The 6,220-nt window shown below is 40.3% G+C and overlaps 1 pseudogene; it reads left to right on the top strand.

Moving 5' to 3' along the window:
* Positions 1–1,982: 1,982 nt before the first annotated feature.
* On the top strand, positions 1,983–2,904 carry LOC101639666 (annotated as a pseudogene).
* The last annotated feature ends 3,316 nt before the right edge of the window (positions 2,905–6,220 follow it).

The raw sequence follows: 6,220 nt of genomic DNA, 5'->3' as shown, positions 1-6,220 counted from the left end.
CAGTAAACCAAGCATGACTTTTCTATTCCTCAGTCAATTTTCATAAGAAACTGGTAGAAGGTAGGTACTGTGACCAAGAATGGAGACTGTGGGCATTTGGGCCATTTATTCATGCAGCTTACTTGTACCTTTAGGTCCTCCTCTATCCCAGTCTCTTATATTCTATTTCCATTTAACGGTGGAGTGTTTCTGTGCACATCCAACTTTATGACTGTAGGTCAGACAATACCCAGTTCATGATGGGAAGCTCAGGCCTTATGGTTACTTGGTGGCCTGTGGTGAGGCATTCAGTTTCCAGTAAGACCCAGTAACATTCCAAAAGCTGTTTTTCAAAAGTAGAGTAGTTGTCAGCAGAGGATGGCAGAACTTTACTCCAGAATCCCATGGGTCTATGCTGGGATTCTTAGGGTTCTTCCAAAGACACTACATTGCATCTCTATCTGCGACTGACACCTCTAAGACCATTGGGTCAACTGGATCATATGGTCCCAGGGCAAAGCATCTTGCTCAGCAGCCTGAACCTATTGCATCTATCACAAAGGTGTTCCTATGCTTGAGACCATTGTTAAAGCCACTGTGTCAATGCATCTCATTGATGACCTTTTTTTTTTCTCTGTCCTTTTACTCTACCAAGCATGATGTACTGCTCCAGGGACTTGTCTCTCCTCGCAACATGTCCAAAATATGTCATTTGAAGTCTTGCCATCCTTGCCTGTAAGGAGCATTCTGGTCATATGTCTTCTGAGAATTACATCAAAAGAGCCCTTAAGTTTTTTCTTATTTTTTCTTTGATGATCTTTAGAGTTCAATCTAACAGAAACAGAAGACAGCTATTCCAAGATTATGGAATTGTTGGTATATGGATCATCATTGACTTACTACATCAATTCCCTGTATGCTGTATTAAGACATATTATACTGGAAAACCTGTGACTGACATGCTCAATGAATATTTTTGTAAATTTACTCTGACAATCAACTCCAATTGTTTGTATAAATATCATCCAGCAATAAAAATATTGGTTCTGTACAAGTGAATGATTCAGGTATTACAATATGGAGTGAGCCTACATCGGCCCTATATCCCTCTTTTTGATAGTGCTTTTAAAAATTATACCAGGGTTTAATCAATGAGGATATATATTTTTTAATATTTCATAATTTTATTGGGAGCTCTTACAGATATCATAGCATTCCATAGTTCAAACACTTTCTACCACAATCAATTTTGAATAATTTTCTTTCTTCTTGAACCCCTTGATATCAGCTCCCATTTGTCCCCTCATTTTCCCAACCTATCCCCCAGGAACCCTTATTTATTACTTATTTATTTTTGTCATGTCTTATACAATCCAATATATCCATTCATATACAATTCTGTAATGGGAACATAAGGGTGGGGGAAGAAGGGAAAGGAGGAAAGAATAGCAATGATGACTCTGTAACTCCATTTGAGGGAAATGACTAGCAGAATTGTAGGTGAACAGATACATTGGATGGTGTAAAATATGGCAAAAAATTAATAATAATATAAAGCAGGTTTTCAACTTGTTAAAATAAAATTATTATTCACAAAATAAATAAATAAATAAATAAACCAGTCAACATCATGCTCAATGTTAAGGGAGTGAGGCAACAGGGATCAGATCAGGATGTCCCATATCACCCTACTGGAAGTTTTAACTAGAGCTATCAGTCAGCAAAATGAAACTTAGGGATTGTCATACCTGTCCCGCCCCACCGCCCCTTGAGGGATTGGAAGTATGCCCCCTCTTGGGCAGCTCCTCATTGTGTGGTGCTTAGTGGCAGCACCAGGCAAGCTGGAAAAGGCCCAAGGGGAATCCTAGCAGCCTTTTCAGGGCATGCTCTTCAGCTGAGGCATCAATGGGTAGGTGGTGGTGTGGGCCAATGTGTCTCCTTGGACTCAGCAGGAGCAGAAGTGCTCCTGGTGGCTGGGGTGGTCAAGATGTTGGCAGCTGATCATGCTTGAGCGAGGACTAGGGTCCCAGGCACTCTCTCTGCCCCCAGAAGTGAGCCTTCAGACTGCTACACTTTTACCCACTGGTACTTCAAATTGTACGCCATCCCAGAGGATGCCTTTGCTGACCGATACAACCACATCCAACGAGGGTTTGCTGAATCTTTTTTGCATGTCCAGTTCACTTTGACTGTGTGTTACCTCCCAACCTTCAGTGTCAGAATACCCATCTTGTTTATAACAACTATCGTCCAAAGCTAACATGTTGTCCAACTTGCAGGGAGGATCCAGTTGCAACTCAGCTACAGAGAACGTGGTTGATTCAGGACTCTTCCCTTGTAAATATGCCTCTTCTGGGTTTGAAAGAACTCTGCCACACACAGAAAAAGTCGATCATGAAGAGCTCTGTGAGTTTAGGCCTTATTCCTGTCTGCTCCCTGGTGTTTCCTGCAAATGGAAAGACACTGTGGATGCTGCCATGCCCCATCTCATGCATCATCAAACACCCATTACAACCCTAGAGGGACCAAATACAGTTTTCCTTGCTGTGGGCATTGATCTTTGTGGTGCTTTTGCCTGTGTGATGATACAGTCCTGTTTTGGCTTTCAGTTCATAATAGTACTGTATAAATTTGAACTATTTTGTCACAATGAGCAGTTATTTGCAATTGTACAGCTGATAGGAACATGCAAGCAAGCCAAAGGCATTTATGTATTTATGTATTTATTTATTTTGAGCTAAATGGTCCTAGGTGGCATTTGGTTTGGGAAGCTTCTCCTCAATCTATTGACAAGGGAATTGCAACAGGCAGTATGAATAGGGACTTCTTAGTCTTAACTCCAGCATTGCACAGCGTTTTGCAGAAAATGGCAACTTAAGTATGAATGTCACTCTTTCCAGATGTTCAAATGGTAATCAAACGTGATCTGGCCAGGGTCTTAAAGCCACTGCATTCAGTTTTCACTAAGAATAAAGCACCAAGTAGCCCGTCAGCCTGAAATTGTTTTGGTAGGTGGAAGCTAAGTATATGAAGGAAAATAAAAGGAATGTTGTTAATACAGGAAACAATTACATGCAGTAATGTTAATATATTTTAAAGTAAGTCAACTGTGAACCACTGAAAAACTATATATATATGTATTCCCAAGTCGGGCATCTTTTGTATTAAAAAGGTTGATTGCTCGGGAAGCATTGTAAAATATTTCTGAATTTGTGTTTATTGTAGATCAAGTGTACCATCGAAAACCTTAAAAACAAAACAAAACATTTTTTATGCACGCATGTGTGTGTGTGTGTGTGTGTGTGTGTGTGGTGTTTTTCTCTCCTTTTAACTGACAAGCCTTGTGGAGTGGTCTTGGACTACTGCTTTTTGAGCCTTTATGGGTCACTGCAGAGTGCTTCTGTTGTAGTTCCTTTTGGGGTGGGGAGAGGGGAGGGTGTTAATTTTTATCCATAAAATTGGATTATTGAATTGGAGGATATGTACATGAAGTGCCAATGAATTTTTAAAAACAATATATATATATATATATATCCTAAGGGGAGAATAAAGCAGGTTCTGTGGTCCTGTGTAGATGCTTAGAATATGTGTCAACCTATCGCTTGGTCAACCATGCCATGGACTAAACACTATGATGATATTAGATACTGGCCTTACAGGGAACATAGTATCTCCACATGGTCATACCAGAAGGATGCACCATGAAAGCCAGAAAGAATGAACTTGGTCCCATTTCAAAACTGCCTGTAACCCTTGGTCTTAGGAATGAAATTCCCCAATGGGAAAGGAAGCAAAGGATGGCCACACCAAGACTAGAAATGGCTATACTCAGTGATTCTCAACTTTAATACAGTTCCTCATGTTGTGGTGACCACCCCCAACCATAAAATTATTTTCATTGCTGCTTTATAACTGTCATTTTGCTACAGTTATGAATTGAGCAACCCATGCGAAAGGATTGTTCGACCCCCAAAGGGGTTGCGATCCACAGGTGAGAACCACTGCATAGCTCAACCTTGTTTGAGACCCCTGATTTAGAAGGTGTCCTTTGAACGGGGACCCAGAAAAATCATATCTTAGTAGTTCAATACTCCCCTTGCCTTCACATGACAGGTGTTAGTCTGAAAGGCAAGGACCTCCCTTGTAAGGAATGTTACAGAAAAAATTTCCACTAACACTAACCTCGAAGCTCAGTGTAAATATAGCTCAATCAATTAAGAAACCAATGTGGACATATCAACTCATGGATTGCTGCTTACATTTCAACTATCCTCTAATAAACTCTTCCTCTTAACAGTAACATAAATTATATGCCATTGGTTGAATTGTATTTAAGGAATGCAATCTGTTTATACCCCTGTGAGATGATCGACAGTTTTCTTTTGTTTGTTTGTTTTTTTGTTTCTTTGTCTGTTGTTGTTGTTGACATAATATGAACACTAAGTAAACCAGAGTCCTTCATAACCTGTGGACAAGCAGATGGTTTCTGGGTTCCCTCATAATTCTGCCTCCACTCTAAGAAGAGTTAGGTCTTATAACATGGGCCTGCTCAATTCTTGCCTTCAAAAAGAGATCACTGAATAAGCATGCTACAGCAAAGTGTGTTGTAGAATGAATATGGTGCCTGGCTATCCATGGGAAATGTCTGGGATCTTAAACACTTGTATTTCAATGAGAAGCTATTGAAGTGAGGAATCAACTAAGTCTACATCAAAGAAAAACACCAACCAGCATGATCCAAATATGACAATGACAAAATACAAATATGTTGAAGGAAGAAAGTATCAGAGTTTAAATTCTAAACCCCCAATTTGTACAAGTCTACAGAGGACAGTGGGAGCCTAAAATCCATCTGCAGAGTATCTAGTCAGATATTCTGACTACCGCATGTCAGACCACCACCCCCAGTGGAGCCCCCAGCCTCCCTCCCTCTCAGACCCACAGGAACTCTCTAACTCCCTCTCCCCACCTCCTTGCAAAAGCAAAGCTCTAGTGACCACTGGATAGAAACTCCCAGCTAAGACATTCAGGGAGCTGGCCCCTGGAAGCCAGGAGTACGACTTGAACTCTCTGGGTGATTCAAGAAATTCTTTTTTTCTTCCTTTCTTCCTTCCTTCCTTCCTTTCTTTCTTTCTTCCCTTATTTTCTGGTGAAGAAAACTAATCACAAACTCTTTTTCCACCCGTGGAACTGGAACTGAAAAACAACCTCAAGGGTATCAGGGACCTAAATGTAAGACCCAAGGCTATCAGGATCATCAATGAGAAGTTAGGACAAATCTAAATGTCTTTGTCCAGGGCATACACGAGCTACCAGATAAAACAAAAAAAGCACACACTGTGAAAGACAAAATAGGTGAAGGGGACTTAATAAAAAGAACGCACTTCTGTACATCGAAAGAGTTCATTTAAAGAGTCAAGCAAGAGCGCACAGACTGGAAAAAGATATTGAGCAATGATATAACTGACAAAGGACTAATTACCAAAATCTACAGTATACTTCAAGTATACAACAAGAAAAGACACAAAACCTGCTGAGAAGGTGGGCAGAGGACCGAAATAGGCAATTCAAAAAGGATGACACAGAATCACAAATAAAAACATGCGGGAATGCTCTCATTCACTAGCCATTCTGGAAATACAAGTGAAAATAACTATGAGTTACCAGCTAACACCCATAACCGTAGCCCAATTAAAAACAAAACAACAACAAAACCTGAGAACAACAAATGGCGGACAGGATGTGGAAAGATGGGAACCCTTATACACTGCTGGAGGGTTTGTAAATACTGTGGAAAATCATATGGCAAAGAGATGAGAGAAGCACACCAACATCAGAGACCTAAGGATTGTCAATCACATAATCTGAAGCCGAAGGAGGGAACAGTATCAGAGCCTAGATTGTGAGATTCCAGTTTGCTATGTATGACAGTGGGAGCCCAAGACACATTTGTGAGATCTACATAGGAAATATAGGTCTCGGGTATTTATCTCTATCTATATAGATGGACGGGAAGAAAATGATTACCAAACAGAGCATATTGGAGAGATGTCTATATGAAATCAAAATGATAAGCCTGACATGAATGGTTAAAACCCTGTCACTCTGGGGCCAGAGCATAGGTTTTTCTTTCTGTTTAAACGTTTTTTCTTTTAATTAATTTATTCTCCTATGGGTAATTGGTTTCTTTTTTTGTTGCCATCACTGTGCTCTCAGTGATCGCCTATCTTGCTATGGCTTG

The sequence above is a fragment of the Echinops telfairi genome, unplaced genomic scaffold (assembly GCF_000313985.2).
Source record: "Echinops telfairi isolate 266 unplaced genomic scaffold, ASM31398v2 ScPeMD7_44;HRSCAF=162, whole genome shotgun sequence".
NCBI classification, from domain to species: Eukaryota; Metazoa; Chordata; class Mammalia; order Afrosoricida; family Tenrecidae; genus Echinops; species Echinops telfairi.
Note: the sequence above shows the minus strand (reverse complement) of the source record. Positions and strands in the feature narration are given on the sequence as shown.